The sequence below is a fragment of the Anolis carolinensis genome, chromosome 1 (assembly GCF_035594765.1).
Source record: "Anolis carolinensis isolate JA03-04 chromosome 1, rAnoCar3.1.pri, whole genome shotgun sequence".
In the NCBI taxonomy this organism is placed as follows: domain Eukaryota; kingdom Metazoa; phylum Chordata; class Lepidosauria; order Squamata; family Dactyloidae; genus Anolis; species Anolis carolinensis.
This window is the reverse complement of record NC_085841.1, coordinates 20,778,624-20,798,328: the sequence shown is the minus strand read 5'-3', so window position 1 is coordinate 20,798,328 and position 19,705 is coordinate 20,778,624. Positions and strand designations below refer to the sequence as shown.

General features: G+C 39.8%; 1 long non-coding RNA gene across 1 annotated transcript in view; it reads left to right on the top strand.

The window, feature by feature from the left end:
- LOC134296283 (uncharacterized) overlaps nucleotides 1–19,705 on the top strand; it is a 67,065-nt gene that overhangs the window by 37,575 nt on the left and 9,785 nt on the right. The window contains exon 2 of the long non-coding RNA XR_010002947.1: nucleotides 12,846–12,897. This is a non-coding gene — a long non-coding RNA (uncharacterized LOC134296283). The remainder of the gene's footprint in view (nucleotides 1–12,845; nucleotides 12,898–19,705) is intronic.

Genomic DNA, 19,705 nt, shown 5'->3' with positions numbered 1-19,705 from the left:
ATTTATCTTCTTTTTTAAAAAAAAGAAAAAGAAAGGAGTAGTAGTAGAAGAAAAATGGTTTTGCGGGAGCTTTTCCAGGATTCTGCCTTGGGGAATGGCCCCTGCCAGTTTTCCTTAATCATTAGGGCTTATGGGTGAATGTTTTCTGAAGAAGGCTCCAGCCATCTGGGCAGTATACGGACATTGTAATTATGCCGGTGTTTAAGGCAAACAAAAGACTTGCTGATCAGCAGTTTTTGTACAGGCTGCAGGTGGCTGGGTGGGTTTTTTTTTTAGAGGAATGTCACAATGTATGAAGGCAAGGGAGGGTGGAGGGGGAGAATGGGGGAATGACTCAGAAGTGCTTGGTCACTTGTGGTTTTTCGATCATGGTTTTGCTATGACTATTGGCATGTTTTTACTTTAACAAAAAAGCAGGTGTTTTGTGTGTTGGTGCAAAACAGTATTTTGTAACAGGGCTGCTACTGTTCATGCAACCTAAGGTTGCTTAGCTTGCCAAGGAGGCACGTTTCTTTTTTCTTTAAAAAATACATTGGGGTCATGAATGGTTTTTGGTAACTTTTCCTGCAATATCTGATAATATCTTGAAAATCATGGGTAACACTATTAGAGTTTGGAATATTTTGCCCAGGTCTATCTATTTAAGGATAGCAACAGGTGGCTACATAATTGAGATGATGTTTAAGACCTTTTTTTGAGCTTTTAGGAAAAGCTTTATGTGTTTATAAGCAGGTGGTTTGTCATTTTATAAACAGGTCTATAAGCTCTGTCACTTAGTTATGCGTTTATTGCCAACGTTGTTTGTAGATGCCTCCTAGGTCATGTAGTCAGCATGACTGCATGGAGCACCATTACCTTCTCGCCGAAACGGTACCTATTGATCTACTTCACATTTGCATGTTTTCGAACTGCTAGGTTGGCAGAAGCTGAGGCTAACAACGGGAGCTCACCCCATTCAATGGATTCAAACTGCCGACCTATTGGTCAGCAAGTTCTACAGCTTAGCGGTTTAACCCTTTGCCACAGCGGCCCCATGAATGACTGCTACTTGTTAATTGTTGTCAGGTCAACTTTGACTTATGGCAATCCTGTGAGTGAGAGACTTCTAAGTCACTCTTAGGTTTGGCAAACTCAAGTCTGCAGCTTCCTGGATTGAGACTATCCACCTGTAATGAAGTCTTTCTCTTTTCCTGTTGACTTTTAGCTTACCAAGCAGTATTATATTTTTCCGGTGTGTTGTGTGTTCTCATGATATGGCCAAAGTATGTGTCTCTGTTTAGACATCTTGGCTTCTCAGGAGAATTTGTTCTAAGATCCATTTATTCCCCCACACCACCCTACCCCACTATCCTCACAACAACTTGGAGATCAGGATATGAGTGGAGCAAAGTATTACACAGTGAGTTTTTCAACTCAAGAAAGATGAAAATCCGGATTTCTCAAATCCCAATTTAGTATTCCAAATTCTATGCCATAAATTAGGCAGAAGGTTAAAGCCCTTTTATTCAGGCAGGCTTTTAAAGAAAAAGGTTTTTAAGATTGTCAGGTGCTGCTGTGATTTTATATGCCTTTAAATGATGTTTAATAATATTTTAATACTTGTATATTTGTATATTTTAAGTTGTATGGCAATACTTTTAGTTGTGAGCTGCGTTGAGTTTCTGTATGAAGAGAAAATGCGGGATATAAATAAGCATAATAATAATAATAATAATAATAATAATAATAATAATAATAATATATGCTCGAATGCCACCTTACTGGGATCTGCACACATTATTCACCGATACATCACACAGTCCTAGACACACGGGAAGTGTCCAACGTGTGATCCAATACAACAACCAGCAGAGTGTCTGCTTTGGACTCATCTTGTTGAGTTTAAAATAGTAATAATAATAATAATAATAATAATAATAATAATAATAATAATAATAATATATGCTCTCACTCTGTGCCTTAGTAATGTACTGAAATATCCAACCTTATTCCCAGTCCCTCAGGCTGGATCTACACTGCTACACAATGCAGTTTGAACTGCATTATATGATCATTGTAGACCAGGGAACCTTATATCACGGCCCTCTGTCTGTCTGCGCCTCCAACACCCAGTATCCCTAGCCAGCTTGTTCAATGGTCAGGAATTCTGGGAGTTGGAGGCCCAAACAGCTGGAGTCGGAGTTTGAGGATGTGTGGTGTGGACATATATAATGTACCTTGAGCTGCATTGAACTGCATTAGATGGATATACACTGACATATAATGCAGTCCAAATTGCATTATTTGGCAGTGTAGATTCCGCCCAAGTAATGTCCATTGCTATCATTCCCTGCTAAAGTGCCTGTTTTCCATTTTAATCATCAGTGGGATTTAGCACCTTAGCAGCAGCTTTTCTTTTTGGTTAGACCTCCTCCTGCTCTCTCCTCCTTCCTGCCACGTTTTTTGTCTATATATCATGATCTCTATGCAGATCAACACACCTGGAATTTTTACTCAGACCAGATGACAGCAGAAAAAGAGGACCAGACTTAATGTTTTGGTGACTTAGGTGAAGGCTAAAATAGTGCATCCATCCATTCCACGATGAAGAAAAGTCAGACACCTATCTGACTTGCAACCAGACAGCACCCTCCATTAGCTGGGGCGGCAAACTAGCTTAATGTAGGCAGGACAGGGCTGTGGGAAACATACAGCTCTCTCCTCCAACACTTCAGTGCCACTTCTGAAACTTTCTTCTGAGCGAACTTCCTCAGTTTACCTAACAGTAGGGCTGGCTCTTGCGAGGAGTATGAAAACATGGCAAAATTTCCTCAGCTCAGCCTGGAATGAACTTTGCATTCATCAGGTTGCCACATGTCTGTTGCAGAGCGCATGATCTGCATGCAAAACGTCTCAGGTATAATCCCTTCCACCTCCAGCTTTTTAAATACACCATATGGTGTACTCTAGGCCTGGGTTCTCTGCCTGAGTATCTAGGAAGCTTTTATCAGTCAGTGTGGATACTAATGGCTTAGAAGGACCAATATCCTGACCTGGTCCAACATTTCTTCTATGTTTCAGCAAAATCACTAACTTTTCAAGAGCTCTCCCAGTTTGTTAAGATGGTGCACATGGACTTATACTTTCCACAATCTCTCCAATCATTATGATGACTGGCTATATTAGGATTCTAGGCATTGTAATTGAAAGAGTACCGTATATACTCCAGTATAAGCTGACCCAAATATGAGCTGAGGCACCTAATTTTACCACAAAAAACTGAGAAAACATTGACTCCAGTATAAGTCGAGGGTGGTAAATTTCAGAAATAAAAATAGATAGCAATAAAATTACATTAATTGAGGCATCAGTAGGTTAAATGTTATTGAATATTTACATACAGCTCAAATTTAAGATAAGACTGTCCAACTCTGATCAAATCATTTTTCTCATCTTCTTCAATGTAAATGTGCTTATGTATCCTTTTAATAATAATAGGGTAAAATTATACATGTAATAATAATAATAAATACAGGAAAATAATACAAGTAGTAATAAACAGAGTAAAATAATAAATGTAATAATAATAATAATAATAATAATAAGATCAGAGTGAAATAATAAATGTATTAATAATAATAAAAATAGAGTAAAATAAATGTAATAGTAGCAACAATAATAGAGAAAAATAATAAATGTAATAATACCAATAATAATAGAGAAAAATAATAAATGTACCATATATTCTCGAGTATAAGCTGACCCAAATATAAGCCAACCAGGATCCTCACCCGAGTATAAGCCGAGGAGGGCTTTTTCAGTCTTAAAAAAAGGGCTGAAAAACTAGTCTTATACTCGAGTATATACAGTAACTTTCCCAGGCTCTGCTCTGTTTGACACTCCTTCTCTGTGCATTAAATCTTGTACATTCTTATTTTAAGATTACAAGACAGAGGACAACTTTCAGTAAGTAATTATTCTGAATTAGTTATACAGCTGAGCTTTTATGAATGGGACAAATTTGTAATCCACATGAAGTGATAAGGAACCTTATTACTAGCTGAAGAAAGGAAGGAAGAGCTTGGTTGTATTAAGGAGTCACTATGATATAATATTTTGAGTGCTGGACTAGGAGTCTAGAAAACCTGAATAGGGTGCCATAAACCATCAATCAAAATTGACTTGAAGGCACATAACAACAAATGGTAAACATCAGCCTTTGGCCCTAATGGAAAACTGAGGCCCAGGTAACTGTTTGAGGATTCCCTGCGCTGACATCATGCTGTCAGCCCACATACAGTCAAGCAGATGAAAAGGTTATTTTTATTCAGCAGGGTGTGTTAAGTTAGGATTTCCAAATCAGGATTGTCCCAGGCAATGAGATTTCTAGACCAAATCCGAGACTTCTTTGGTGATGTCCTGGGTGCAAAACAATGTTGCTTACAACATATTGTTCAGTTACATAAACATTTAGATAGAACCTATTTTCCCAGTTGAAGATTAAATGTCTTCAACTGGGAAATATACTGCAATGTTGATTTAAATCTGTAGTTTGCAAAATGCAGCAAATCACAGTCAGCTAGAAGGCTCTTTGCCTGATCAAGCCATGCAACTGTGTCTGGAACTGATCCCATGAAAACTAGAGAATTTACTTAGAAAATGGTCTTTTGCCTGAAGGTGACCACAGATATTGCTTTGGGATATGGCAACCATATGTATAAAGGAAAGGCACAAAGCACATGGAGCTTCCAACCAGAAGCAGTTAGAGGGTAAATTTCATTATGGAGGAGAACCTTCACCCACATCATGTTATCTGTTCTGTCAGATATTCAGAGGAGACCCATCTGTGAATACTGTCAGTAGAGAAATAAACTGTCCCTCTATCCAGGAGGGGATGTCCACTTTTATGGTAACTGATTTTGACACGCCTTCCCAAAGAAGATATGTTTTTTTGGAATCACATTAAATTGTTCCAATGCCAGTACCCTCTTAGGCATTTTAAATTATTTTGTTTTTTAAAATATTGTCCTTTTTGTTGGTTTGCTGATTCCAATATTATAAACTCTTCTTGGTTCATAGTGTTTTTAAATTGTATTTTCATCTCAAAGTATTATGTACACCAACCCGGTAGATGAATGGTGGTTTATATATTGTATAACCCCTGTATCTGTGGAATTGATCTCTCAAGTTTCATTGATCTGCCTTCTGGCAAAATATGTCCTTTCTAGAAATTTTGTAGGTCTCTAAGTGCAATTCTATGGTATTCTTGGGCCAGAAGTCCTTCATTTCATTTTATTATTTGCTATTTCATAGTTCCAAATAGGGTGCAGGAACATTTCTGTTGTGGATATGGGGTTGTACTGTATTTATAAATAATAAACAAACAAACAAAAAAATAAACAAACAAATAAATAAATCTAATCCTGTAACACCACTGGATTAACTATACTGTTAGCTGGTATTGCACCACCTGACATCCTCCGGGAATTAGCAGCTAATAATGAAAGGACCAAGGCAGTGACATCTCCGGCTCATCCCCTGTTCGGATCCCAGCCAGCATGCCAATGCCTTAAATCAAGAAATAGTTTTCTAAGATCTACAGAGATACCTGCAGGAACACCTCAGCAAGTGAGAGTCCAAAAGTGGCAGGCTAAAACCCGGAACCTCAAGCTATGGCTGATATTGAATAAGTGAATCTCTCCTGGACACACAGAAGATTGGGTGACTTGGAAGGTGCTGAACAGACTGCACTCTGGCACCATGAGATGCAAAGCCAACCTTAAGAAATAGGGCCACAAAGTGGAGTCCATGACACGCGAGTGCGGAGAAGAGCAAACCACAGACCACCTATCATAATGCAGTCTGAGCCCTGCCACATGCACAATGGAGGACCTTCTTATAGCAACACCAGAGGCACTCCACGTGGCCAGCTACTGGTCAAAGGACATTTAGTATAATGCCAAGTTTTAAACTTTGCTTGTGTTTTTAAATACATTACAACTGTACCCATGGTTCGCTTCGGACACTATAAATAAAAAATAAATCTTCCTACTTTGGAATTATTTTAAAATGGGGAATTAGGCATTGTCTTTTCAAAGGCGTATTTTGTACAAAAGAAATTTCTTCCTGGTACCGTCTGGTTTTGAAAAGTTAAGTCATCGGGCAGGCATGCCGCTGGCTCCGTACCTTGTTGATTAACAGGTAATTTAATTGGCTCCGCAGATGTAGAACTGAAGGCTTGAAGGGATCTGAACAGCGGTGAATGGAGTTCCTTCCCAACTCTCCACAGGAGCCAAAGGAAGTCACCCTGCAGCACCCAGTCAGGTTGCCAACTCAGTCACAACGGCAAGTAAATACCCCCTTAATAAGCACACATACCTCACAAAATTAGATGTCTGGGGGTGAAAGGCAAGGAAGAGATCAAACAGTTAGTGTGCCCCGATTAGGCTCCAGGCCTGTAATTACAATCCTGCTGTTTCCATGGTTTCCTAATCGCACAGTGACTTCTCCGGTAGGGCTGGTCGGTCTGAGAGGAAGCCAGCCCGACGTTTGGAGCCAGGTGGCTTACGGGAGGCCCTTTCCTTCACGGTAGCCGTGCCTGTGCATCTTCAAAAAATATTTAATGGTTTGAGTGGCTTGTATGGTGAGCCTTGTCTTGGTTATACACAAAACCTCTTTGAAACATTTTGCATTGTTTTGGACGGCCGTATTAGCTTATATCTGAAACTACCATCAAAAATGGCCATTGGTCATACTGGCTGGGGGATTCCGGGAAAAGTAGTCCCTCAAAAGTAGCTTGCCCATGCGTGCTTTGGATATAGAAATTTAGCATTCCTTATTTGGTATTCCAAATTCCAGAATACTCCAAAATTGTCCACACAGGTAGGTGAGGCAGTGGCACCACTGCTTTCTAATACTTCAATATACACAAAGTTCAGTTTCATGCACAAAATTATTAAAATATTGTATAAAACTACCTCCAGGTTATGTATATAAGGTGCATATGAAACAAGTGAATGTTGTATTTAGATTTTGGTCTCTGAGATATCTCATCATATATGCAAATACAGGTTTCCAGAATACAAAAAAAAATCCAAAATGCTTTTGGTCTCTGATATTTCAGATAAGGACTACTCAACCTGGATGAGAGATTCTAAGTACAGTAATCCAAAAAGGCCACATAGCAGAAATGGATTGGAGTGTTTTAGACCAACATGTGCAGAACAGGATACAGAACTAAATGACATTATTTACCCATAGGCTTGAACAATTATGCAAGTCAATTATGATAACAAGTGCAAAACAGAATCCAGGAATGATACATGAATGGCATAATTATATCTATCTGAACCAGCACTCTTGACAATAGGATCTCAGAATGTACATAATTGGACATTATTGGATATTAAAGCAATTCACTGTCATAGATACACCAAAATGAAGAAAAACTAATGCACCCCTTTCTCTTCCAAAGCATAGCTGTTTCTTCAGGTCTGAATCTGTTGCCATTGGCTAATGTGAATGTTTACCTTGCTGATTTGACTTAAAAATTTTGCCTCAAGGTACTAATCTAGGCATCTGTGTTGCATTTACTTGTAATTAGGATAACTCAAGAAATAATGGAGTAATCATATCATGCCATATCATAGACAATCACTTGTGGCCAAGTGTGATTGTCTTCCAAGAGTAGAGTCTTGGCAGTGGGTCTGTAAGTGACCATAGAGATCTATTCTGGATTCGCATGGTCTTTCACAAAGAAGACATAGGGCCCATCCAGACAGGCCTTAAAACTGAGATCTGTCTCGGTTTTACTGGCGGTATCATTTGGACCCCATGCTTTGGCCGAATTAAATAAAAACCTGTTAACACCCAGATCTTAGGTAACATCCAGGCCTTACCCAGCGTGCCTCATGTGTGGATTGAACCTGAGGACTACGTCATGCGATCCCTGGGCCCAATCCATACAGCTGAGTCAATTTTTCAGGCTTCATGACCCCGAAAAACTGAAAGGGTACCCACCCCTCCCCAAAACAACTCCTTAAAAGAAAGAAAAAACTTACCAGGCCAACATTATGGTCCTCCTCGGACCCTCCTGACGCAAGAAAATTACACACCAGGAGACCAGAGGAGCGGGTTGATCTGGCATGTTAACACCCCCCCCCCCCCCCGGGAAAGCTCAGGTTTTTTAGGGTGTGTGGGGACTTAAACGTTCTCTGAAGTGTGTTTTTAAACTCACTTCAGCGCGCTTTTAAGTGATGTGGCTTCTCCAAATGGTTGGAGCCGCATGATGTTCACAAATTTATCAGGAGATCTGATTTTCAAGAAGGATACAGAGAGCATTACGATTCACGATGTCGAAGGCCTTTGCAAGATCCATGAGTGCCATGTACACAGGTTGTTTTTTCCTTGCATTTTTTTTTGGAGCTGTCGTGCAGTGAAAATCATATCCACTGTTCATCTGGAGGAGGCAAGGAAATGATGCACCAGGAGACCGAGGGGGGTGGGTAATCTGGTATGTAGACTCTCCCAGTGAAAGCTCGAGATATCTGCAAAGTGTTGGTTTTCTTGTCTTTTTTGTCTACCAGATATTCTTCTCTGGTTCTTCTTTGGACCTCAGCTTATGTACCAGGATAAATCTTTTTCTTAGCAGCACACTTGTCTCTTTCCCATATTTGGAAGGCTTTTCTTATCAATTAAATGCTGTTGGATCTTGTCATCATTCTCATCTAATCAGTCTTGATGTTTCTTAGTTTGGTATCCAATGGTTTGTTAATAGGCTCTGATGAGAGATGTCTTCAGTTTTTTTCAATGTTCTTCAACATTGTCAGGGTGTTCCATAGGAAGAGGTTCCTTGAGTATGGTTTGAAGAAGGGCTAGTTTAGAGGGCTTTTGAAGGGCTTGGGTATTCATTTTACACTTTATCTTTCTTTCTTTATAGTCTACTTTATTTTGATGGCTATCATGGATTGAATTAGTTGGTAATCCATCCAGCAATCATCACCTCTTTTCATAGCTCTTGTGAGAAGTACATCACAGCGGTCTCTGGCATACATATTTACATAGTCTAAGAGGTACCAATGTTTTAACCAGGGGCGCTTCCATGATATCTTAAATTTATTTTTCTGGTGGAAGAGTGTGTTTGTGTTGTGTTCAGTACATTTGGTGAGAAGTAGAATGCCATTTGGGTTGCTGTTTACAACCTCATCTTTCCCTATAATCTAGCGGTACTCAACTTTGGGTCCCCAGATGTTTTGGCCTTCAACTCCCAGAAATCCTAACAGCTGGTGAATTGGCTGGGATTTCTGGGAGTTGTAGGCCAAAACACCTGGGGACCCACAGGTTGAGAACCACTGCTATAATCCCTGGTCATAGGTTGAAATCTCACCCAACTCCTGCATTAAAATAACTGAGGAGGATAATTTTGTCATCCTTAGGTACCCCAGAAGGGATGGTATCCAGCGGACAGTAGAATTTTTACTTGATGTCTTCATCAACATCTAGTGTTGGTGCATAGGCACTCATGATAGTTTTCTGCTAGTTTTTTGCAAGATTAATTTGGAGGAATGAGTCATTCATTAATGTACTTCAGACAGATGCTTCACCAAGTCATTTTTATAGCAAAGCCGACCCCATGTATTCATCATTCTTTTTCAGGCAGTCCCTTCCAAAAGAGGGTGTAGCCTAATTTTTCTTCCTTCGCCTGTCCCTCTCCTGCTTTTCAGGTTTATTGGAACGTTAAGGAGCCTTGCAATAATAGCACTCCTACATTCAGGATGTTAGTTGCCTGTGTTATCCAAGTGTCTGTTATGTTCCACATTCCAAAGTTCATGTGTCTTTTTTGTCTGTAAGGTGTTGACCCTTTTGGATTTGGCAGTCCAGTCAGGGATAAGTAAGAGGCAGACTATGTTTAGGGCACCATTTCTAGCCCTCTCCCTGTATCAGGTGAGCAGACTGGATCCTAAATAGGACTGCTCAGTCGTGGATACAGCTGCCGAACTGCTCAACTGCCTCAGGCCTTGAGTTAAAATGACTGAGTCCATACCCACTGCCCATATGCTGGTCCATAGCTATGGGCTTCCAGATTTCACAATCCTGTCCCCATTTGCCACTTGCTGATCGTCATGGGACTTTTGTTGGTTATGATTTGTCTTGCAAGATGCCTGTGTACAAATTTGTTTTATTTGTGATGATTGGTGCGCAGAAACCAATGCACAGTCTTCACAGAAAGAGGTTTTGATCCAATGGCACGATTAACACGACGACTGGTGGCCTCTTTCTGTTGTAGCCTTCGTCCGCAGGCACAGGTGTTGTAACATGTTATCATTTCTCTGCTCTGCCATTGAAGTCTTTGGATCATGCTTCATCTGGTTCTTCCCCTGTGATCTTGCCCCCATGCGATACCCTACTGAGAGTATATGACTCCTGATGACTTTGCTGACAGGTTCATGACAAAGTGATGATCCAGCAAGGAGTAATGGAGTAAACTTTCCTTCTAAATATGAAGGCCTTCTTAGTAGCGACTCCCTGGCTGTAGATTAGCAAGGAAAGCCTTTTGGTTAGACTTTCAAGAAATGATTGTATGCTGGTAAATTGTTTTTAGCTAGTAGCATTTTTTTTTACATCCATCACTTTACTCTCCCTGCTTTCATCTTGCAATTTAATCTCATTTTACTAAACTTATTATTTAATCAAGTTTTATTGTGTTTTAATTTATTTTAGTTAACTATTATAAGAGTTCTAGGATATTAATTAGTGTAATTGTCTATCTATCTTTGTTTTTGTCTTTTTATTCTTAATATGGCCAGTTGACAATACACAGATCTATCTATCTAGTAACATTTTTCTACATAGGTTCTTAAAAGTTTATTATTAAACACGATGGTGTTCTAATATTATTTGTATTTAATTACATTTTAATATTACTATACCAACTTTAGGGTGCTTTATGTTTTTGTACCAAAGATTACCTTGTTTTTACATGTAATTGTTACAGTCTCATTTTAGGCCACCTTGAGACTTAGTCCTGCTGGAAAGTTAAGAAGTTAATTAAATAAGTAAGACAGACTTGCTCATCTTTGCTTCAACACTTCTAGGGAATTATTCCAAGTGGGCTTTTAAACGCTTATCAGCTGAAGGCATTCCCAGCAGAAACTGCCTTCAGTCCATTGTTTTGATATGTGTCCGGAAAAAGAACAACAACCCTTGCTGTTTTTTAAAAATGGTTAACTTGCCGCATCTGAATGCGCCTCTTGACTTTTCAGGTGTTTAGTGGCTACGCAGGGGGTCTAGACACATGTGTGCTAAGTACAAATTATCAGCAGCATTGTGGAGTCAGTGATGAATGGCTTTTTGCAACAATAACCCGAAGAGCATTCATTCATTCTAGACGACAACCTGCGTTTTTCATTTACCCCCAGAAGAGCTTTGGTCTGCCTCCAGCCATCCACCACGAACCATAGTAAATAGTTCATAGCAGAAGTCAATAATTCAGGCTGATTGCCTACGTAACCTTAGCTTTGTGTATTGTTTTGGGTAACAAGACGGAAGAACCTGGGGAAGGGGGGGGGGTGAATGTTGTCTTTCACCTCCCCAGCAAGAAAGGACCAAAATTTATAGAACTCTTTAGTTTGTTGTGCCTCAATGAAACAATTGGGGGAAATCTTCCTGGTGAAAAGATCACATTGCACATTGCAATTCAAAAAGACTTCCTCAGACGGCCCCCATCTTTATTTTGTTGGAGAGCTTCTTGTAAGTGTATCCTAATCCCTTAAGAAATGTAAGTCTCTGGGTTGCGAGGCTTGGGCCAGGAGGGCAGAGATAGTTCATATTGATATTGATTTTTGCATTCGGTTCTTTTGTCCTTTTCTCCCACTGGCCTCTCTAATTGGCTGCCAGGGTCCCTTTGGAGATTGCTAATAGTGTGAAAGTGCATCTTCCCAAGATCTCACATTCAGCGGGAACTGAAAAGACAAAAGAGAGAAGGGAAAAAACCTCCTGGTAGGAGACAAAGCTTATTGGCATCCATTCTAAAACACACTTATTTTATTAGCTTCATGAATGCCCTTTCCAGATGTTAGTTTGAATGGGTCCTGGATTTTCATTACATTTCCACAAGCCATCAGTGTTTGCAAGTCTGATTATTAGATTAATGAATTCATGGTAGATTAAAAATGGCCCTGTTATTATGTCACTCATTGAAGCTCCACGTTGTCATAATTAATGAATTCTTCATGCAATACACATTTGAGCTGGTATTGTTCACAATTGTCCTTTGAAAATAGCGGATTTCAGTTGTTGCAAGGAGTCAGAAAGTTGATCCATGTCCAATGTGTCAGTTTTCAACTTTGCTTAAAAAAAAAAGGTTGAATGAAAGAAGCAAGGATAAAAATGGATAAATTTAGGCTTTTTTTTTCGTGTCAGGAGCAACTTGCGTCACTTCTGGAATGAGAGAATTGGCCGTCTGCAAGGACGTTGCCCAGGGGACGCCTGGATGTTTTGATGTTTTACCATCCTTGTGGGAGGCTTCTCTCATGTCCCCGCATGGAGCTGGAGCTGATAAAGGGAGCAGGAATGGTGAAAACAAGTCTTCTTTTTCACTCATGCAGACATATTCTCTGTTCCTTCTATCGCCAAACCATTATATCATACAGACACTAGCTTCCACCAATTGGTCTCCTTCTTTTTAAATGCACTGTGTGGAAGAGAGACAGATAGTAGTAATTCATGTCTGCTGAATCAATCGCTTAAATCAATGCTTCTCAAACTTTCTTGGGGCCTGGCTGTGGTTTCCCACCAATGTGCCAAGGAGCTGTGCCATTTTTTCTGCCCGCTGGATTAAATGCTTCCTTTCCTTTCCTTTCTTCCAGGAAGCTCTCAAGAACATGGTGCCAGATGATTCAAGGACCAGCATTAGGCCAGGTACCAATCTTTAGGTATCACTACCTTAAAGGGTTGAATTTTAGATATCCTCTCCAAAATTATTCTTACTTTTAGACCCTTAATGTGAGGCAGACCAGAGCTGTAGTTACAGGGAGCTGGGGAATTAGGGAGTAATCCTTCGAAATAAAAATTTTCACCTTCCCATGAGTTTCCTTCAGTCTCTGAATTCCTACCATTGCAGGGATTGGAAACAATCCCTAATTAACCTGACTATCTCATTGGCCAGAAGCAGGCCCACACTTCCTATTGAAATCCTGATAGGTTTATGTTGGTTAAAATTATTTTCATTTTTAAATATTGTATTGTTCTTTCATTGTTATTGTTGTTGTTTTGCACTACAATATATGATATGTGCAGTGTGCATAGGAATTTGTTCGGTTTTTTCCCCCCAAATGATAATTCGGCCCCTCAACAGTCTGAAGGATTGTGGACCGGCCCTCTGCTTTAAAAGTTTGAGGACCCCTGCTTTAGACGGACAGCCATGCTAGTCTATAGTGGAATGTAGCAAATCCAGTACCACTTACAGATGTTGAAAAAAATTGATTCTGTGGCCACTAGAGGGCAGGTTGTCTTTTCCACCAGTGAGTGAAAAATATGTTGTATCTGCATCCTCATCCTAGAAACAAATGCTTGGAAGTAAAATTTACCATTTCACTGATACTTCCTTCCAAGCAAATGTGCATAGACTTTGGAGCCAAAGAGTTATATGGCACCCAAAAGATCAACAACTTTATCTGAGGCAATGGGAATCTAACCTCCATCAGATTTATGGGGATTTTGTATATGCTTTCAAGTTGTCTGTTGACTTAGGGAGATCCTATGAATTCTGTTGGGTTTTCTTAGACAAGGAATATTCAGATGTGGTTTTGCCAGTTCCTTCCACTGAAATATAGCCTACAGTACCTAATACTCATTGGCAGTCCCCCGTCCATGTACTAACCAGGTCTGATCTTACCTAGCTTCCAAGATCCTAGAGGATCTGATGCCTTTATGATATTTATGCCCTTTTCAGTGCACAGGATAGAGGAGCACTATCTTGAGTTTTGTATCTTGAAATTTACTGAATACATTGAATATACAGGTTGAGATCATCATGTGTACTCCTTTGATGTAGTCAGAACACTCAGTACATGGCCAGAAGTCACACATTTACTCAGATGTATTTTCCTGGAATGCAATCTCTCTTTTATTTACGTGTTATGACAGAACATCATGACAAGATTTCCAAGTAGTGTGGGGACCTTTGCTGGCATCAGCAATGATACCCAGCAACAGCCAGGATCTCTCTGGAATGCCATGGCTGCTGCTGTAGCTACAAACAGCAAAACATGGTAAATGCCATCGTGGCAAAGAGCAGGAAAAACAGGGATGGTGGCACTGGCCCATGCACACAGCTGAACTAATTCAAATTAGAACCGGTCCAGATATTCACACCACACCAAAGTGTGGGGCTGCTCTGGAGCTTCAGGAAAGCTGAGGAGCTTTCCAGGATGATTAACACAAAATAAACTTGCATTAGTCGACTTTACCATGCACTGGAGGCTAGAAACCTGTGGATATTTAGATGTGATTTCTGGCCTGATTCACATATGTTGCCAGTATAGATGGACTCCTAGTGTACTACTTTCAAAACAAATAGTTTTAACAGAATTTGTAAAAATTTGTTGAAGATGTTTTGTAAACCATTGCTCCTTTACCTCTAACACTTGCGCCATGGGATAGGTAAAATCGGTGCAACCCCCACATAATAATGGAATAGCAATTTGATTTTTGTGCTAGAGCCTTTCTAGCAAGAAAAAAAATCCAGAGGAGAATAGCGGAGATGCTATTTATTATGGGTAATATTGTCCTGCAGAACAGTCATGCGAACTCATAACTTGGAAGAGTTGCTGTTTTGCACTATAGCTTTTAGAATCACTCATCCAGCATGGCCAATCCAAAAAAATTAGATTTTCTGAGCTCTGTGGAGCAAACAGCAATCGCAGATAGGTAGACCTTCATTTTAATACAACCTGTAACACAAACAGGTTCTGTACTTAGTTTGATATTTTTTTTCTCTCCCTAACTTGGTCTTCCCCTGCTTGAATCCTTCCAATTTTTCTTGAAAGTTTGCCAAGTTGGCCACAAAACAACTCACTGAGCTGTGTAAGGTTTCATGTTATAACAGACTGAAATAATTACAAAAAGGGACATTTTCCACCCATTTCTTCGTCTTTGGGATAGGAAAGAAGGAAAAGGCACCATGTCAGATGGAAGGCGATCCTTGCAGCCTCTGTAGGCACTTGTCAACTGGGCTGTTGTCACACGTGCAGATTTACAAGGCAGACCTAACCTTAGCAAAGCCTGGAAAGATTTAGCCATCAGCTTCGGGAGATCTGATACTCCAGTCTTAAGTGGCAACATGAATGTTTTTTGCAGTGACCTTAAAGGCCAGAAGGAACCCCAGATGGCACAGTGGGAGCTGGACCTGCAGCTGCCGTGATTTAGGGCAGGTCCACAGAAGTCAGTGGGGCACTTGAGATTTACAGCATTGACCAGGCTTCGCCCTTGGTATTTAAAAAGGTCAGTGCTTCTTTCTCTTCATAGGAAATGGCGCATCATTCATGGAACGAATGTACTGTACTAGTCTAAAGCAAAGAATAGCAGCGTTTTAAGCATGCACAGAACAAAGTAGCAAACCTGTAAGGTACTAGTGGTTTTACAAAACAAGTTATAAATGTTGCTAGCACTATATGCTTCTGAATCATAATAGTGAATGCCATTATAGGGAAAGCTAGAGTCTTGGGGTATTCCCATGTGTATATATTGTGCGCCTCCAAGTTGTTTCAGAGTTATGACACTCCTAAGACCAGGGGTCCCCAAACTAAGGCCCGGGGGCCGGATGCGGCCCTTCGAGGTCATTTACCTGGCCCCTGCCCTCAGTTTTATAATATAATATATTATATATACATATAATATTGATAATAATATTATAATGTAATACAATATAACACTAATAATAATAACATATAATAATATTAATTATATATTCTATATTACATATAATATTACTAATAATATTACAGTATAGTGGTATAGTTCAATATAGTAATATATAATGCTAATATTGTGCTATGCTAATAATATAATATATTGTATGTACATATAATTCGTAAGCCACTCTGAGTCCCCTTTGGGGTCAGAAGGGTGTGATACAAATGTAGTAAATAAATGCAGTAAATAATAAATAAATAAATAAATAAATTTTAGACTTAGGCTCACCCACAGTCTGAAATGACTTGAAGGCACACAACAACAACAACAACAACAACCCTAATTAACTTGACTATCTCATTGGCCAGAAGCAGGATCACACTTCCTATTGAAATCCTGATAAATGTATGTTGGTTAAAATTGTTTTTATTTTTAAATATTGTATTGTTCTTTCGTTGTTGTTGTTGTTGTTGTTGTTGTTGTTGTTTTTGCACTACAAATAAGACATGTGCAGTGTGCATCGGAATTTGTTTGTAATTTTTTTCAAATGATAATCCGGCCCCTCAACAGTCTGAAGGACTGTGGACCGGCCCTCGGCTTACAAAGTTTGAGGACCCCTGCCTAAGACAAATCTATCATGGTGTTGGCAAAATTTACTCAGAGGATGTTGGTCTTTGCTTTCCTCAGAAGCTAAGACATTGTGGATTTCCCAAGGGTCACCTTGTTGGTTTCCATGGCCAAGTGAGTACTCAAACCCTGGTCTCCAGAGGCCATTTCTTAAACTACTGTATCATGCTGACCCATATCCGCCTGCTTAATAAAAAGACATCAGGCGTTATCTGATTTAGTTGGCAGCTTTGTGCATGTTGACACCAGCAACATAGGGAAGTGTAGTTGTGAAGTTCTAGAAGCCAAATTGTGTTAGGAAAGGAGTTGAAAACCATGGCCTCAAAACAGCTTTCTCTGAAATATTACCTGTTTAAAGCATAATCATGTGGTAGATTGGGGATATTCAGTAATGTCAGTACACGGATGAGATGTTGATGTAGGAATAAGGGTTTTAATTAACAACAGACCCTTCAACTTTTGAGGATGCGGGTGAAACGTCAGAAGAGAATGCTTCTGGTACATGGCTGTACAGCCCAGAAAACACAACAATGCAGTGATTCTGGCCACGAAAACCTTTGACAACACAGTTTTAGATTAGTTAGGCTCTGGGGAGACCTTCCACACAGCCATATAACCCAGAATTTCAAGGCACATAATACACAATGTCTGCTTTGAACTGGGTTATCTCAGTCCACACTGTCATATAATCCAGGTGAATGTGGATTTTATACAACTGTGTGGAAGGGGCCTGGGGGAATTCTGAGGAAAATAAAACTTGTGCAAAAGTGACCAGTTCTGCTTGAATGTGTGTGGAACCAGACTCCTGACATGTTGCATTAAATCGTGGCAGAACAGCACATGTTTTAGGATCAGTGTTTTTTAATCTGTTTATTAATGACCTAAAGTTAGGAGTGAGTATGCAGGTTTGGTTCTACTGTACATTAAATGAGTGATTCACTGACTTAAGGAGCTGGGTATATTTAGCTAGGAGCAAACAAGTTTGAGAGGTGTCACGATAGCACATTTCATCTTTGAATATGTGAAGGGAGGCCATGTGAAGATGAAGCAAGCTCATTTTTGGCTTTTCCACAAACTGGAATATTGAAACAATGGATTCACATTACAAGAAAAGTGATTTAATCTAAACATTAGAACTTTTAAAAAACTGTCAGAGTTGTTCAGCAGTGGAACAGATTGCCTGAGGTGGTCGTGGATTATCCTTTGGAGGTTCTGAAATAGAAGTTGAAATTCAGGGATGTCTTCTTGCATGGCAGGGGGTTTGACTAGATGGCCCTTATGGTTGATTCTGTGGTACTATGCTTATGACAGTTTGAGTTGGCCGCAACCAAGAAAATGACCATGAGTTGTGGAGAATAGAATGATGAAAACCAGTGTGTAGTTACTGTTTAAAAAGCACAAAGCAAATTCTATACTGGGCATAACTAGAATAGGAATTGAAAATAAAGAGGCCAATATCATATTGTCCTTTTATAAAGTTGTGGTGTTACCAAATCTAGAATACTGTGCACACCTCTGGCCATTACATCTTACAAAAGAATATGAGAATGGTGGTAAAGTTGCAAAAAAGGGGCCACTAGGAGACCGGAAAAACTTCCCTTCAGGGAAAGGATACGACTTGTGTGCCTGATTAGACCCCACCCCCCTCAAAAAAAGGACAAATAAGAGAAATGCATGAATGTGAGACATGATAGAGACATGGAAAATTAGGTGTGGTATGAAGAAAGCAGGCAGGGCTTTTCTTCTCTCTCATAATATTAGAGCATGGGATCATTGACTGAAGGTAAACGAGGTGAGTGATGATTCAGGACAGATGTGATGATGTTCTTCATCCATCACATAATTAAATTGTGGAACTCAGTGCCATAAAATGTAATTACAACTGTTAACTTGGATAGCATGGAAAGAGGGATAGAGCCATCAATGACAACTAGTCAGGATGGCTATATTCTTCCAGTGTTTAAGGTAGTAGACTTCAGTGCGATGCATTGAAGCAATGTTTCTACGCCATCTACTCCGCTGAACTGAATGCCACATTGTCCAAATGCCCGATCACTGTCTCCCAAAGTAGTTGCTCTATTCCCAACTCAAGAATGGGAAACGTAATGTTGGTGGACAGGAAAAGTGATTTAAAGATGGGCTTAAAGCCAACCTTAAAAATTGTGGCATAAACACCGAGAACTGGGAAGCCCTGGCCCTTGAGTGCTCTAACTGGAGGTCAGCTGTGACCAGCAGTGCTGCAGAATTCGAAGAGGCACGAATGGAGGGCTTAAGGCAGAAACCTGCCAAGAGGAAGTCAAGCCAACCCTGACTGAGATCACCTTCCTCCTGGAAGCCAATGTCCTCATTGCAGAATAACATGCGGGTCAAGAATAGGGCTCCACAGCCACCAGAAAGACATTGGATGATCATCATCCTCGGGCTACGAGGGATCTCCTAAGGCAAAGTACTTCAATGTAGCAATTATTGGAGAGTGTGGTGTGGAAAATTATGTTGCACACATGTACTGGTGAGATTCCCATTGACAATTGGCCATTGGTGAACACAGATCTGGGCTAGGTAATCTAAACTTTAAATTCAGCAGGGTTCTTCTTAAATTCTTATGTTCTTAGACACGTATTAGACTAGATTAAATTTCAAGGTTTAGACTAGCATAGCTGGCTGGGGGCTTATTTGATTTTCAATCCAACACATCTGGAGGACACCAAGTTTGGGAGGATGAGCCCTTCAAGTTTGTTATGTGATAAAACAGGTAAGTCAGCTCTTCTTGGACGTGCTATAGGACATAGTACTGTCCTCCATCTCCCCAGAGCAGGATAGATAGAAGTAATTAATTTTAACATGCTGTTCAGTATTCCTGTCGCACTTTAATATGATTACAACTATTATGCTAGTTCTATATATATAGAACTAGTTATTATATAGGGAACTATATAATATCCTGAAAAGAGAAACTTCATTATTTCAGTTCTCTAGTGTAACATTGTTGTATCTGGCAACAGTGATCTTATCATCACCTGATCCTTTTAATTATACATGACAGGAATTGAACCTGGGACCTTCTGCATATAGATCACATATCCACTACTGACCAGTTCAACTTTTTGAAATCTAACAATATGATGTAAATATCAGTCACTATTATGGCCTCACTGACAAATAGTCAAGGAATAATACAAGAATTATT